General features: G+C 45.2%; 1 protein-coding gene across 4 annotated transcripts in view; it reads right to left on the bottom strand.

Moving 5' to 3' along the window:
- The window catches only part of PHACTR3 (phosphatase and actin regulator 3), a 207,507-nt gene that overhangs the window by 31,350 nt on the left and 158,432 nt on the right, over positions 1–17,725 (bottom strand). The gene's annotated exons all lie outside the window — the stretch shown is intronic.

Below are 17,725 nucleotides of genomic sequence, written 5' to 3'. Positions count from 1 at the left end.
TTAAGAACAGTTTCAGGTTAAGAACGGACCTCCGTAACGAATTAAGTACTTAACCCGAGGTACCACTGTATAGGGTATGGTCATAGATGGCACCCAGCAAAATGTCACACATTACAAGAAAGCAAATATTTACACAATGCACTTCAGCTCATTCACAGTTGGGTAACATGCAAAGTTAGGTTGCTTTGCTGTTGTTTTCTTTACTGCATTATCAGATGATCAGGGAAATCTGAATTAAATATGGGGAAAGTATTGGCTGCTGCATGGATAATGACAACATCATGCGGACATCACAAAACCACAAAACCATGCACATAATGGACACACCGAATACACTTTAAACTCCACTGGGTGTCCAATTTTAGTGTCTCCTGTTCTCTCCTGGAGGGCAGACCTGTGGCTTGGCTTCATTCAGCAGTTCCGCCTCTGCAACATCCCGGACCCAGAATCAAAATCAGCAGGCAAACCAATTTCACACTACAACGTAGAAACACCGATAGCACAAGCTGCCTGGAAGCGACAAGACCCTTGCGTTCCTGGCACTAGAGTGAAAACAACCTAACCAGCTAGATACAAAATCGTGGGGATTAAGGCATTACAAGGCAGAGAGGGGATTGCTGTTGCAAAGGCAATGCCTGTCAATGAAACCAGAGCAAAAAATAGATAATTGTGCTAGGAGTCATTAAAGAGGGAGGACCACCGTATCCATTAGTAAATGAAAGAGCAAAATGCATGACGTTGTCGCTTGCATCCACTCCTAAGCAGGAGAGAGTGATAGGAGAGAAAAGTAGGCAACACCATCTGCTTCTCTATTTTCCTTGCTGTTTACAAGAGCCTTGGCCAATCCAGGACGTAGCTCCTGCAAACCCTCTTTCATCCAACCATCCTTTCATTCATTCTCCCTCCAGGGATTATCAGTCTCCTTGGACACCATGCCATGCCATGGCTTATTCAACTGGATGCAAATTCCCGATGAATTTTTTTTTGTTATCAGGGGGACAGTCACCAACGGAAAACTGTTTTTCTCCCCAATTCCTACTCAGGGATTGTGCCTCTGGCACAAATAGCACCCAAAAGCAAGGGTTGCTTTTGCCCAGAGACCCTTTATTAATTTTACTTTTAAATGGCACCCATGCAAATCATGCATCAAAGGTGTGAAACAGGCTGCAAATGCAACAAGATGCATGAATTTTATTGCATTTGTCCACCATCCATGCCTTTGATACATAATGTGCATGCATGATTGATTCCTACCTTATAAGATGACAGATTTGCACACATGGATCTGATCACAATAGTTCAGATGAACCTTGTGTGTGCAAAAATGGGCCGTGATGTTGTAATTTCCCCCCTTGAATTAAAAAACAAGCAAGCATTAATGCAATGTAGGCCAGCTTTATAAGTAGATGAACAGTTTGTGCTAATCCTTTCAGCTGCTGAGTGGATCGTTTGTTTGTTTATTTATTACATTTATATTTCATTGCTATATTTAGAACAACCCCGTATGATTGGTGATGCTAAGAAATCAAGATTAGCCCAAGGTCACTTGGGAAGTTTCGTGGGTGAGAGAGGATTTAAACTAGAGTCCTTGCGTCCAAGACTTTAAAAAATGATTTACTTATACAAAATACAAACCAGCCAGGGGGATGATCCCTGGGCCTAGGCTGACATTCCATGAGAGGCTTGGGCGGTGACAACATGAGAACGGGGCCTTCTCTGTGGTGGCTCCCTGTTTGTGGAATGCTCTCCCCAGGAAGGCTCACCTGGCACCTTCCTTACATATTTTAGGTGTCATTACTCTACAATCAGGCCTTTGGCCATTAGCAATCTTTGACCCTTTAATGTGGGTTTTTTGGTCTAACTTTTGATTGATTTTATCAGGCTGTATTTTATATTGTTAAGTTGCTTACAGACTTGAATAAAACAACTAAGAAATTTAATGAATAACAATAGCAATAATAATTCCAACTATACTGACACTCTACACCACACTGCGTCTCAGCACATGCTGACTGTTGGATAGCTCAGTCAGTAGAGCATGAGCCTCTGAATCTCTGGGTCCTGGGTTCAAGCCCCACATGGGGCAAAGTTTCCCTGCATTGCAGGGACCCTTGTGGTCCCTTCCAACTCCGCAGTTCTTTGATTCTACATTTATTGAGTGCTCAGTTGGGTCACCTGGCCCTGAACCTGGTCCTGAGTCCACCTTCATAGGAAAGCTATTTTAATGCATATGTTTGAAATTATGAAGGGTAGAGATTCTTCTTTGGATTGTAGGAAGATGTCTTAATACTGATTCAAACCAATGGTCCATCCAGCTCAATACTGTCCACACTGGCTGGCAGCAGCTCACAGAGGAATCCGTTCCCAGCCCTAACCTGAAGATCCTGGGGTGTTATACCACTGAGCTGGGACTCTTTTCTTCTCCCCCTCCTCCAAACACATGGGAGGGTTTTTTAACCCACTTAGCATGGAACCACAGATGGTGACAGCACCCACGAAATTAAAAGATGCCTGCTTCTTGGGAGAAAAGCAATGCCAAACCTAGACAGCATCTTAAAAAACAGAGGCATCACCTTGCCAACAAAGGTCCATATAGTTAAAGCTATGGTTTTCCAAGTACTAATGTATGGAAGTGAGAGCTGGACCATAAAGAAGGCTGATCGCTGAAGAATTGATCCTTTTGAATTATGGTGCTGGAGGAGACTCTTGAGAGTCCCATGGACTGCAAGAAGATCAAACCTATCCATTCTTAAGGAAATCAGCCCTGAGTGCTCACTGGGAGGACAGATCCTGAAGCTGAGGCTCCAATACTTTGGCCACCTCATGAGAAGAGAAGACTCCCTGGAAAAGACCCTGATGTTGGGAAAGATTGAAGGCACAAGGAGAAGGGGACGACAGAGGATGAGATGGTTGGACAGTGTTCTCGAAGCTACCAGCATGACCAAACTGCGGGAGGCGGTGGAAGGCAGGAGTGCCTGGCGTGCTCTGGTCCATGGGGTCACGAAGAGTCGGACACAACTCTAAAAAACAACAACAACATGGAACCACACACAGCCCAAAAAATAGTTGTGTGTGAAAGCAAGCAAGGGTGTTGAATTGCTGGTGGTAAACAATGGCACTCCATCGCTCAGTCTTATTTGTTGATACCAGGTCGCTCTGTTATAAGCATGGCCAATGTACTGGGCGTGCAGGCAGGGAGAAGAAACTGACGCATAACTCCCGCCATGACTCTTGCTCTACCATTAGGGACAGAGGAAGCTGCCTGATACGAGTCAGACCTTTTGATCCATCGGGCTCATTTACTTGCAATGGCTCTCCAGTGTTTCAGACAGAGGAAACTCCCCATCTTGCCTGGAGATGCAGGCAACTGAACCCGAGATCTTCTGCATGCGCAGCAGACACTCCACTACTGAGCTACTCCCCTTCCCGTCAAATGCCTGCAAATACTTTAAAACTGCAAACACCATTAAATGCCTGCAGACACGTTGGGGAGAGGGCTGTTCTTTGCACAGGAGCGGAATCCTGAGAACAGCCCTGTGTGATGCGAACTCTCCTGTCATATCCGTTGCCAGCGAGCTGAGCTATTTATAAAGAGCTCTCCCGGCAGCTGGCAAGGGATTTGGAAGGATATGGAGGGGGGGGGAAAGGCGCATCTGTGACGCTGGCCAGGTAGGCAGAAGTTCCTGTGCCGATGGTATGGCACGTCTTCCCTAGCAATGTTGCAGTTGGATGCCTTGTTGCTGCCTCCATCGCTACTGGATCTTGCTCTGTACAGGCTTTCCAAAACTGCAGTTTGGGGGATTCTCTCCTGCTTTTTTTCTGGACTGCAATGCACTTGCAGAAAGCACAGATACTTCCCTGTCTCCCTCAACAAGTGCTAGTGACCAGTGATGTGAATATAATTCCAAAAGCCTCAAGGGAACACACAGCACCTGACACAAACGTACCCTACACCCACGTACCTGCTAAGATCCCAGAGAACTTTCCCTTAGCATCATCCTAGCAACACAGATACGTCTGAATTGCTTTCTCCGCCCACACTGCCTTCCCCCTCCCCAATTCCTTTCAGAAGTGGGGGTATTCCTGCTTTTGCATTGCAGTCACCTGAGCCTCTTGCTGTTTTCTGCTTCCCTCTCAGATCCTATTGCTAGCCTGGTTACTGGGGCAACGCCGAGAATAACAATTCCTGATCTATTCTCGTCAACTCCAGGGTACCAGCGGCTTACTATTATGTGGGGCAGAACTAGCCTCTGGAATTCCTCAAAATGCCCAGCAGCTTAGGTGACTATTTTTAAAAAATCAGACAAATGTGTCTGATTAACCAAAGAGTTCTGCTGCATTCTCACCCCCCAACCAATCTCAATGAATGAGAGAAGAAACTGCATTCAAAAGATTATGAAGGGGGAGAGAAAATTTTGGTCAGATTCTCATCAGTGGAGGTGCTGAGATTTTTTGTGTACTAGCTTTACTTTCAAGGTGGCCAAGGGGTGTTTGTTAGCATCCTTTTATTTAATCTACAAACCTCCTCTGCTGATCTGAGCTCTGCAGCAGGTTCCCTGAAAACCCCATGATGTTCTCAGCTGGGCTTTCCTGTAAGTATGGGCGGCAATCTTACTATATGCCTGATAGTAAAACATATGGTCTCTGCCTCCTCCTCCTTCTCCCTCTTCTTCTCAGTACAGTATTTTTACTTTTAGAGAAACCAGTGTACCAACCTCAGGCTCTTGGTAGCTAGCCTCATTGGCTTCTTTTGAAGCTCAAGCGATAACATCAGAAGGTGATTTCTGCCATGGGGCTTTTTGAGAGTGAGTGTGGGTTAAACCACTGAGCCTAGGGCCTGCCGATCGGAAGGTCAGAGGTTCAAATCCCTGGGACGGGGTGAGCTCCCGTTGCTCGGTCCCTGCTCCTGCCAACCTAGCAGTTCGAAAGCATGTCAAAGTGCAAGTAGATAAATAGGTACCGCTCCGGTGGGAAGGTAAACGGCATTTCCGTGCGCTGCTCTGGTTTGCCAGAAGCCGCTTAGTCATGCTGGCCACATGAACCGGAAGCTGTATGCCAGCTCCCTCAGCCAATAAAGCGAGATGAGTGCCACAACCCCAGAGTCGGTCACGACTGGACCTAATGGTCAGGGGTCCCTTTACCTTTAGGAACATAAGTAGCTTTCTTCCACTGAGTGGCAGTGGCTCTGCAGGATTTCAGACTGGGGTTTCTCCCAGCCTTACCTATAGAGGCCAGGGGTTGAGCATGGGACTTTTGGCATGCAAACCACATGCCTGGCCACTAAGTTATCAGCTATGGCTCCTTCATATACAAAGGCGGTATATTTCTGCGTACCTGATGTTTGGGATAAACAAAAGCAAGGTGGTCATCTTCTGAGCTTTCAGTGGTATCTGTCTATTTAGGGCAGCCTGGGAAGAGTCCTGAGGCTTGGACAGAGAGACTTGGGAGAGGGGTGTCCACATTTGGCCACCAGGCCTGAGGTTCCCTAATGTTTCCATATACCATCACACTGTGGACAAGCACTATATAAATGCTCAGCCTGAGGTTCCCCAACACTGCCATATACCATCACACTGTGGACAAGTGCTATATAAATGCTCAGCCTGAGGTTCCCCAACACTGCCATATACCATCACACTGTGGACAAGCACTATATAAATGCTCAGCCTGAGGTTCCCCAACACTGCCATATACCATCACACTGTGGACAAGCGCTATATAAATGCTAAGCCTGAGGTTCCCCAACACTGCCATATACCATCACACTGTGGACAAGCGCTATATAAATGCTAAGCATCAAGGGAACCAGCTTTTCCATAGTTCAAGTGGCACCTCCTTGAAGGAGGAAGGAAAAGGATGGAGTCATACCAACTTAGGGAGGTGGACAGTGGGATTTCCCTGTATTCTGTCATCATGGCTATTGAGAATTGTCTCCCTTTTGCATTCTTCATTGCCTTCCTTCTTTTCTCTGGTCACAACGGTAGGGTCACATACCCAGGAGAGCCTATTTTCCTGGGTTCTACTCTGTTTTGTTTGGGCTGTTGCACACAGTTGTGCACTGCTCTGTGAGATTCCTCTGCAAGTTGCATGCACAACTTGCGATGAGATTAAGAAAAAAAATATACAAGAGAGAAGAGGTGGGGGATGGCGCCAAGGACAATGGCAGACAACCCAATGGGCGGAGGGAAGAAATGTGCTGACAAGACCCCGAGAACAACCTCACTGGCACGAGAGAGGCTCCTGCTATGTGAGCAAGAGGCTTACTTTTGACTTGGCAGCGTTTTTAAGAACAGGGAGCAGCACGTCAAGATGGCACAGTCTCTGCTCCAGCTTTGACCACGGCCGAGCCAAGCTAAGCTGGAGTGTTGACAAGTCATTTTCCAATGTGTCAGCACTGCAAAACTTGGTGAGTAAATTACAGGTCCTGCTCCTTTGCAATCCACACCTTCTCTAATATACCACTTGTGGGACTCATCTGGGGAAAATCTCTTAATATGAATACTAATTCAAGCCACGTAACTCTTCCAACCAAGCCATGCCCACCTGCCCTACACCTGATGTCACATATGATATCAGGGATAAGGAGGTAAAGATGGTGTTGGTCCAAAAGGCGCAGCCAGTCAGCTGATCAGCCGCATTTGCAAACCCTGTGGGCTGGGCTTTGCAAGCACCAATGATCAGCTGATCATAAGGGCTTGCAAAGTGCTATGTACTGGGTTTTGCAAGTGGAAGTGCTATGCATGGAGCTTTGATTTCAAACCACAGCACTGTGGTGTCAGATGACTGACAGATGGGCAGCTCCACTCACCTGTCCAGCTTGGAAATAAGGATCCAGCCCTTCAGCTGAATCCAGCAGCAGACTGCTGACTTCCAGTGATTAATTTGGGATGCCTGATGTGATCTGCATTTCCAAACAAGTTATAGGAAGCAGTTACAGTGGTACCTCGGGTTACATACGCTTCAGGTTACATACGCTTCAGGTTACAGACTCCGCTAACCCAGAAATAGTGCTTCAGGTTAAGAACTTTGCTTCAGGATGAGAACAGAAATTGTGCTCCGGCGGCGCAGCAGCAGCAGGAGGCCCCACTAGCTAAACTGGTGCTTCAGGTTAAGAACAGTTTCAGGTTAAGAACGGACCTCTGGAACGAATTAAGTACTTAACCCGAGGTACCACTGTAATTGTCTCTTAGCAATCATAGCATCTTCAGAGGTGCCCATGCACCAAAACGAAGCCCCATAAAGTAACCAAAGATGGCATTTGCCATCATTTTCCTGAACTCACAAGAGGGTGTGTTGCTATAGTAGTGTTCCAGAGAATGTAAAGCATAGAGGTTAAGAAAACTGAGCTACAAAGTGGGTGGTCTTGAGTTCAAATCTTGCCTCTGCCATTAATTCTTTGTGCAGGCCTCCCCCTGCCCAGCTTTTGATCTGCAATATGAGCAAAATAATATAGACCTACCGTATAGGGCTGTTGCAATCATTACAAAAAGATAACAGACGTGAAGTGCTGGGAAGAACCAAGATCTTTACAAAAGGTAGGTGGTGTTATGAAGAAATGTGAAGATCTAGAATGTTCATTTACGGCAGAAACAGACTCCACACTCTCAGTCCCCAGCTCTTGTTGTTGTCATTAGTACATGACAGAAGGAACAGCTCTATTCACAGTTCACACTATGCACGTGTGTTATGTAACGCTGTGACAAGTCTGCTGGAGTGTGGGGAAAACGGAAGCTGGAATTGTACTTAGATATCAAATTATTTTGTCCTATCTTCCTTCAGAGCCCTCTTCAAGAGCCCTCAGGCTAGTGCAAATGAGACAGAACAAGACATTCTGGGAAACTTGTGTGTAGCACCTCACTGTTCACTGGTGGAACTTAAAGTAAGCGTGATCTGAATTATGACTGTTTGCTGCTTAGGGGACCATGTGCTTTGCAGGTTTCTATTATTGAGACCCAGCAAATGGATGCTTGTGTGAGAGTTGGCCAACCTCACCTCCATGCTTATCCCTTCAAAAACAAGAGAGAGTACCATGTCTTCCTGCCAGCTAGTTTCATCAAAAGTGCCATCAAATGGCCATCCCTTCATAAAGGGCATCATCACCATAGAATGGGTGACTGACCTACCTTTGAAAAACCAACACGCATTTTGTTTTTCTACTCTGTCCCATTTTCAGAAAAGGCTTGTTGGTATATCCTGATGTGGAATTTCTGTGAGGCCAGTGTCATGACCACAAAACGGGTAAGGATCTATTAAGGTGGGCCGTATTGCTGAATCCTAAAGGGAAAAAGAGCTCCAGATAAGGTACAAGGAGGGTTCTAATACATATGGTGAAAAATGGTTTGAGTTAGTATTTCCAAGGACTGTGGTAGGATGAGAGATGGTGAGGGGAGGAATGGCACAAGGTGGGTGTGTAGAGGATGGACATTTCAGGTGATATATGTTTTGCCTACAGAGTATGAGTCCTAATGGAAATGCTCTTGCAAACTCTTTGCACTCTGTTCTGTAATGCATCACTGAATAAAGCCTGACCAATTCAGAATTTGGTGTAAGCCTCTGTACCTGAACTACCAAGGGGAATTTCAAAGTTCTGTTGAAGCAAACAAGACTCTGCAAGTCCACATTTCCACATCATTCTTTCTCTCTCTCATATATATATATATCACTAAGCGTCGCCAACCCTCTGCTCACAGCTTGCCACAACTCCCACCCTCTTTTAAAGAAGGGGAAGGTGCTTCAGAGTGGTTTTCTCAAGTGCTGTCCACCTCCGTTAAACCTTACCTGGGTTGCCTGCTAGCCTGTCATCATGTTGGAATTGGCATGGCTGCATATTGAAGCATGACAACAACCTTACGTTTTTATGTATATAGGAAGAAAAAGTCCACACACAAATCTGACAGCTTTTTAGAGTGAATTTCTGATAATATACACATGCTGGTATACATTTTTTCCTAATATACTAAATTATTCTATGCTATATTCACTAATAGATACATCTTTAGGCATACTTTTACCTTGTACACATTTTTGTACTTACATTTTACTAAAATTTGGAGAGGTGTGAATTTTGATGGACAGCTGTGGTTTGGTTTGGTTTGGTTTGGTTTGGTTTGCACACCGTTTGTGGAAGTGCAGATTAGGTAGGTTCATCAAACCATACCAAACGTCTTCCCCATCCTTAGTGTTGCAACACACACACACACCCACTTGAGTTCCAATCTGGTGCTAATAAGTTGTTTTGGCTTTTCATCGAAAAGTACAGAAATGTCTGCAGCTGGGCCTGAGCCCAGCCCCTGCCAATTTATTTCTGGTAAGAAATGGTTACAGAAATTGCTACTGAAAAACAAAGCCTTCTTGGATGCCAGGTTACTTTATCAATGTTCATGCTCCAAACAGTAACACAATAATCTGATGTTTTGAACTATAGCTCAGCAGCAGTTGCTATACAATGCCCATCAGCACTTTGATAAGGAACAATGAAAAGTGATACTGAGCTCTTCAGCATTTTTAATGGGCAAAGATGAGGATTTATCCTAGGATGCGGACAAACAGGCAAACTACCAATTCAGAAAATACTTTCTATCAAAATCCTCTCCCCCCAAAAGTACCCCCAAAATTCAAAGAAAGGACCTGCATGTTGGTGAGAGAGCATCATTTGTTCTCATAAGCTCACTTGCTGATTTTGTTCATGGAACTTTCCATTATGGGAAAAACAAGCCATGCTTAAAACTGAGAACTGGATTGTCTCTTCAGCAGCAGGAGTTGCTGTGGCAAAACCCAAAGAAAGAAAGCATCTGAGAAAAAGCAGAACCAGCCGCTCAGCGCAAACAACAGTACTGAATAGAACTGAGATGGTCAGTGAAAATTTGGAGGGCTATTTCCATTCTGCTTAAATTGCTACTTTCATCTCGAAAGTGATATCACCGCAAAGCCAAACCTGCGCAGTCCTAGATTTCAGCATTTCAGCTCCTTTGCCTTCCTCCCTCGTGCCACCAGATACCTTTGTGACAGGATATTTATAAGCCCAGGAACCCTTTTGACCTCTTCTTATGTAAAGTCCCCCGGCAAAATAAACGTTCTGCGCCCCTTGGGAAATAAGTTCTGCTCAGTATAAAGAGGTCACCAGGGAGGCCTCCGAAAGGTCAGACACTTTCATAATCATAAAATATGAGCAATCGATGGAAAATGGACGCAGCCAAGGTTTGACCCAACCTCCTGGTAATTAAACAGAAACAATAAGGCACAGCTACATCAGATAGGTTGCACACGTTCTGTGTTGCATCGGTCAACCAAATGAGATCACACTGAAAAACGTTGGGGGAGGGCAAAAATGTAATTTGCAAAGCCGTTGTAATAAAAAAAACCTGAAGTAAGATTCAGTTAAAGGCAAGCATCTTTTTATTACTTCTCCTTTAGTAAAAAGGCTGTAGCTCAGGGGTACAGCATCTGTTTTGCAGGGTTCCTGGTTCAGTTCCCATGTAGGGCTGGGAAAGACTCTTGTCTCAAAGTCTAGAGAGTCATTCCCAGTTAATACAGACAACACAGAGCTTCCAATATGTTTTTCTGTTTGGTGTGTGTGTGAGAGAGAACAGTAAATGATGTAGCAGATCTGTTTCCGGATTCTTTCACTCTATTCTCAACATGGAGGTGTGTCATATAAATCAATATTACTCTATTTTTTTAAAAAATAACAATCTGCATGCAGAAGACTGGCATGTCAATAATCTGGTGTGAGGATTTTGTTGTTCACACAAGCTCTCAATCGTGTGACACACACACACACACCTCCCCACTTACAAGCTAAACTGGTACACCTTGCCTTTGTTTGCGAGAACTAGGCCTCTAACCCACCTTTATCCCACCATTTCCCCTCACAATAACATGCGCGTTCTTGTCATCCGGCCTCCCGCCAATATTCCTGAGGTGATTCTGGTGCAGCGCAAAAATGAATAAACAATTCAAGACGGATAAAAAGCATGCTGCGCTGTACAGTTTGACCCACTTTTTTCAGGACGAAGGCAACGAAGCAGCGACCGCGTATTCCTGAGGGGGGTATTAGGATTCAGTTTTGGCAGCCTCAATGAGATGGGAGGCTAGCTCGGTGCTCTGTGAGGAGGGAGAACGCTGCGGTAATTGTAATACGTGGACATTCCCTAGCAGAAATCCCCTTCTAAGATGATGCCTCATTAAATCATCAGCAGAGCAGGAAAGGGGAACCTGCTTACCTTCAGATGGCGTTTTTTGGACTCCAACTCCCATCAGCCCCAGACAGCATGGCCAGTGATTAAGGTGGATGGGAGTTGTATTTGTTTATTTGTAATTATGGCAAACTCTTCAACTAATGTTCCTGAGATGAGTGATAAATCGGGTCATCCCTTAAAGAGGGCATGTGTTGCAGTGAGACCTGGCAACCGAACCCTGTGTTGTGGGTGGGTACGTTTGGATAGCCACAACACCCAATTGGTAGGTCCCTTGATGCAGGGTTTAATCAGGTCAATGGAAACAGGCTAAACAGATCAAGGGACCTATATATACCCATGCACGTGACCCAGAGCTTCCTCTTTCAGTGCGTGCATCGGAACACCCGCTCACCTCTCCCTCTCCCTACTTTTAGGGCTTGTGTGCTTGACCTTGCTATGCAGTCGTCTGTCGTTGGAACAGGGACACGGCAGGGATTTTCCCCACTTGGCTGATTGGCTGGTACCATTTGGGTTTCGCCTGCCACGTAGCAATTTGTCACAACTTGTAAGATTGCGGATAGGCTTTGGTTCAGGTGATAGGGATGGGGGAACGCTCTCACCATCCCTATGTGAAGGGTATTCTGTTAAAGGAATCCAGGGACTCAACTGGTTTGGTCAACCCCCGAGAGGAGGTTGTTCCAGGAGGGCACTTGGGTGGTGGCGATAGCCTGTTCTTGGCTTTCCACTTATCCAGGTGTTCACCCTAGGCTGACCTATGCTGGTGCCCTGGGTCAGCGCTGCCTGCAAGGGTGCAGGGAGCTAGTCGAACCAGAGCCTATGCAACCACTCACTTCATGTAATCAATAAAGTTGTGGCCTAAATTCTGCCAAAAACCAAACCAAGATTTGAGTCTTGTTTATTTAAGGGGGAGGTTTAAAGGTCTGAACACGCAAGAAATATCACAGATAACTGAGGTACAAAATGACATGTGAAGAAATGAGAGAGAGAGAGAGAGAGAGAGAGATTATTCTCCTTCTCTCATAATACTAGACTCCTGGGCTCAAACAATGAAGCTTGCTATTGGAAGATTCAGGACAGGCAAAAGAAAGCACTTTTCCAAGCAACACATTGTTAAAATTATGGAATTTGCTCCCAGAAAATGTGATAGCCACCATCTTGGATGGCTTTAAAAGATTGGGTTGGGCAGATTTATGTAGGATCAGAGTATCCGTGGCTGCTAAACATGATGGCTATTTTACCTCCAATGTCTGAGGAAGTATACCTCTGACTGCCAGTTCCTGAAAATCAGAAGGGTGGGCAGTGCTACTGCACTGATGTCCTTCTTTGAGATTTCCCATAGACATCTGGTTGGCCACTGGGAGAAGTGGAGGCTGAACTAGATGGGCCTTTGGTCTGATTCAGCAGAGCTCTTGAGTTATTGTTGTTGTTTAGTCGTTTAGTCGTGTCCGACTCTTCGGAACCCCATGGACCAGAGCACGCCAGGCACTCCTGTCTTCCACTGCCTCCTGCAGTTTGGTCAAACTCATGTCTTGAGTTCTTACAGAGGGCTAAAGGTTCTTCATCCTTGGTGTAAAGGTTGACATGGAGGATTCCTAGGTGAGAGATCCCCATGAAGACAGAGATTGCTTTAGGTGCTGGGGGCTTGGGAAGAGCTTTCTATTCCATTCAAAACTGTTTTACTCATGGCACAGCAGGGTTATCATAGCAAGATGAAATTTTGGGTCTTAGCATCTGATACAAGAACTTGATACTCGTCAAAATGAGGCAGTCTGCACATGTTCAGAGGTGGCACCTTCTTGTTTTTCGCACATTCAAGAATTGAGCTCTGATATTGACAACATGGTGTTGGGCCACAATGTTTGCCTTTGCTTTTACCAGACAGAGAGATAGATCAGTGATTTGTATAAAGAAGATCCCAGGTTGAACCCTGGCATCTCCAACTGACCTCTGCCTGGTTGCTGCTCGTAATCAGAAGAGGAAATTCTAGGCTAGAGAACCTGCTGAATTCTGAGCTATCCTCACTGTCATCACATGATGGCATCAGGCTTGACTGGGGCCTGAACGTTGTGCCAGCTGCGGGGTTTGGATTGGACCGTAACCTGGCATAAGGCAAGTTCTTATGTAGCACGATTGGATGGTTGTGACGTGTGTGAATCAGATAATAATAATAATAAATAATAATAATAATAATTTATTATTTATAACCCGCCCATCCAGCTGAGTTTCCCCAACCACTCTGGGCGGCTTCCAGTCGAGTGTTAAAAACAATACAGCATTAAATATTAAAAACTTCCCTAAACAGGGCTGCCTTCAGATGTCTTTTAAAGATAAGATAGCTACTTATTTCCTTGACATCTGAAGGGAGGGCGTTCCACAGGGCGGGCGCCACTACCAAGAAGGCCTTCTGTCTGGTTCCCCATAACCTCACTTCTCGCAATGAGGGAACCGCCAGAAGACCCTTGGCGCTGGACCTCAGTGTCAGGGCTGAACGATGGGGGTGGAGACACTCCTTCAGGTATACTGGACCGAGGCTGTTTAGGGCTTTAAAGGTCAGTACCAACACTTTGAATTGTGCTCGGAAACGTACTGGGAGCCAATGCAGATCTCTCAGGACCGGTGTTATGTGGTCCTGGTGGCCACTCCCAGTCACCAGTCTAGCTGCCGCATTCTGGATTAATTGCAGTTTCCGGGTCACCTTCAAAGGTAGCCCCACGTAGAGCGCATTGCAGTAGTCCAAGCGGGAGATCTAAGGGACTAAGAACTGAGCTTACAACCTGTGGCTAGACATTTGCTAAGCACAGCCTGTTTGCCCCGTTGTGCTTGCCGTGTCTTCCCCATCTCTCCAAAGAGAGAGAGATAGCAGTTCCACACTTTCTATGGCTTGTTGTGCCCAAGACTTCTGAATTAATTCATTGTCTTGGCTGCACTACATTATAAATTGGCTAAAAATGTCATCTATTTTTAGTCCATGTCCTGGACACAAATTGCTGCTCACACGGAGCAAAGAACACACGCAACCTAGGAGCAATCTTTAAGGCTCTGGAAACCAGAGGGCATGCCAAAGGATGCTCCTAAACCTAAGGGAAAATACAGCTCAACAGTTTCTGTAACCAAGCTCTGGAGAAGCTTCCTAACCCAGCCCAGCCTAAGATGGAAGCAGCTGCTTTTATTTCATACACTCCAACATTTCTCTGAAGAAAAGAGGGATGCCCTATTCCATAATAAAAATAATTTTATTATTTATACCCTGCCCATCTGACTGGGTTGCCCCAGCCACTGCCAACAAATATAAAAACATAATAAAACATTAAAAATCTTCTCTATACAGGACTGCCTTCAGATGTCTTCTAATGGTTGTATAGTTACATGTATGCTTGGCTTGGGGGTCACATAACTCCACACCCTCCAACATTTCTCTGATGAAAATAGGGACGTCCTAAGGAAAAGCGGGACATTCCGGGATCAAATCAGAAACCAGGACAGTTTCTGTAAATCCAGGACTCCTATGGAAGAAAGTAAACAAAAAGGCAAAAACAGGCTTTCCCTGAACTATAAGACTGACTCAAGTTTTTATTTTTATTTTTTGTTTTAAACCCCTGGGAAGCTTTGTTATATCCTGTTGGTTTATTGCTTTTAGATTATCTTTTTTGTTTTAATGATGGTTATTGTTTCTTTGCTATACAAAGCTTAGGAATTATAAAAAATCTCAAGCGGTTTATAAATGCTTTCAAATCATTCGAATGATCAATAAGTGAGGGGAAAGGGGCAACTTTTTGGAGAAGGGAGTCCCTTGAGTGCATTTAGTCAAGCTTCCCTACCTGCAAAAAAGAAAAAAGAAAAAAGAGAGAGGGAAAATTGAGCAATAAGATTTAGGTATTGTTATCCCACCTTTCGGCCCAAAGACACCCCCCAGGGCAGCTCACAACTTTTTAAAAACACAGCAGTCAAGTACAGAAATAAAATAAAAACGTTTGAAAAGAGCTAAAAACTAACAAATGCTAGAGTCAACTGAAGTAATCTATCCACAGGAGAACAAGAGCCTGAGATGGGACCAAAGGGCTGGGAAGATAAAAGCATTTTGCAACGTGCCAAAAAAGCCATCAAGGAAAGGACCACTCCAGCTTTCGGGCTGCGTGAGGAAGCTTCCCCAGAGCTTGCTTAGACAAACGCTTGGGCCGCACAGCTTCCTTTTCTAAAAGCACAGGAGCATCACTGGGCAAGCCTGTTGATCTTAAGAGCCTTAGAAGTCCTCTGCATGAGCTGCATTTTGTGCCCATGGCTTGAAACTAAAAATAGAGTCAAGGGAAAAACAACCCTCCGCACATGTGGAGAACCCATCTTTCCATTGTGAAGTGCAGAAAGACCTCATATTATTTTGGAGTTTGCTAGCAAGCAGACTGGTATTCTGAAACCAAGTAATTATGAGTTTCGCCAGCATCTCTAGCAGTAACCATATTGTATCTCACCTGCTTTCGCCCCCTCAGCAGCAAGCACCTAAAGTGTGGACGACAGATGCAAGTACCCACAGGCTTATCTGGCTGGTCACAGGATGCTGTCCCAGATATGCATTTGGCCTGATCCGGCGCATCTCTTCTTATGTTCCCATGTCCCTTTCTGTGCATTGTATGCATTCCCAGCCAGCTGTGCTGCAAATGGGTAACTGGAGCACTCGACTCCTTCCTGTATCAATTAAGGCTGCCAACAAATTAAATTCTTTGAGGGAAGCCATGACTGTTTAAAGTGGCATCATAGTGCTTTAAATGTATGGTGCGTCTGTGGCCTAGGTTTCATCAATGCCCCTTCTCCAAAATTCTTCATGTGTCATTTCCCTTGTCAGGAATGTGGTGGCACCTCTAATTCCTGGAGAGCTTTGAAAACAATCTCTTTCTACTTCCACTGAGAAAATGAGAGCACTTTCGAGAAAGAAAGGAAAAAATAGGTGTTGTGAGATGCAGAAGGTAACAGAGCTTTTTCAAGACAGCTAACGTATTGTGGAGGTGCTTTGCAATGGACCAGCCAGCCCAGGCCTTTGCGGCACGGTGCAAACATTAATACAATACAGAAAACAACAGAGATCTCATAAAATAAATATAGCTGCATCAAATCCTGAAGCAACAACCGCAGAGTTACTGCAAGGCCTTGGCACCAGGCCTGTGGAAGGTCCTTATACCACACAGGATAACAGGAAGGCAACTGCAAGCCTGCACAGTTCATAGCTATTGGGCTGTGCATCATGGGACAGACCTTCTTGTGACTACTAATTATTATGTATGCTGCAAGCAGAGGTGTCCACAGGAATTTTTCCAGAGTAGTAGGGGGCAAAGTAAAACACAGAAACGGAAGCAGGCTAGTTTCTAAGGTCACTTCCACATCATAAGTAGCTTCCCCCAAAGAATCCTAAAATGCTGGCAATTGTAGCTATGTAAATGGTAAACTAGACAGTGTCTTAAAAAGCAGAGACATCATCTAGCCAACAAAGGTCCGTATAGTTAAAGCCATGGTTTTCCCAGTAGTGATGTATGGAAGTGAGAGCTGGACCATAAAGAAGGCTGATTGCCGAAGAATTGATGCTTTTGACTTATGGTGCTGGAGGAGACTCTTGAGAGTCCCATGGACTGCAAGAAAATCAAACACATCCATTCTGAAGGAAATCAGCCCTGAGTGCTCACTGGAAGGACAGATCCTGAAGCTGAGGCTCCAATACTTTGGCCACCTCATGAGAAGAGAAGACTCCCTGGAAAAGACCCTGATGTTGGGAAAGATTGAGGGCACAAGGAGAAGGGGACGACAGAGGACGAGATGGTTGGACAGTGTCCTCAAAGCTACCAGCATGAGTTTGACCAAACTGCGGGAGGCAGTGGAAGACAGGAGTGCCTGGTGTGCTCTGGTCCATGGGGTCACGAAGAGTCGGACACGACTAAACAACTAAACAACAACAACAACAAATGGTAAACTACAGTTAACAGTGCTTTAAATGTGTAGGTGCAACATCGCACGCAAACAAGGAGAAGAAAGTGCCTCTACATTTTGCTTTGTGTCTCAAATTCTACAAATGCTAGAAACTTGTTGTTTTAAAAAATAAAAGTTGAGAATCTGTAGATTATGCTTGATCCAGCAAGGAATTTGCCACCCCTTGCCACTCCATCCCCACCCCTATGGCTGTAAGAAACATGTGTTTATTCAGGCACGAGTAGAAATCATTGACTTCCCTATAAATATCTGTCAGCAATTGCAGAGGTGTCGGTGCAATCCCAAGCTGTCACTCAGGTTGCAATATTTTTAGTAAACAGTGACAATATTACCTAAGGGTGATTTGTTCCTTCTAAGCCAGCCACTTGCATGAAAATACAGGATGGTGCGACGGCCTGTCCTTCCTCCTTTCGGTATTTTTAGCCCAGAGGAATGGCAGATTTTTTGCCCAAAGATGACTCCTAGCAGGTAAGGATGCAGCTTGTCACATTGAGCATATTGATCAGCAGGGACAAGCGATCTCCTGCCTGCTGTTTCGTCTATCACTCTTGGGAGCC

Source organism: Podarcis raffonei, chromosome 6 (genome assembly GCF_027172205.1).
Source record: "Podarcis raffonei isolate rPodRaf1 chromosome 6, rPodRaf1.pri, whole genome shotgun sequence".
NCBI lineage: Eukaryota > Metazoa > Chordata > Lepidosauria > Squamata > Lacertidae > Podarcis > Podarcis raffonei.
Note: the sequence above shows the minus strand (reverse complement) of the source record. Positions and strands in the feature narration are given on the sequence as shown.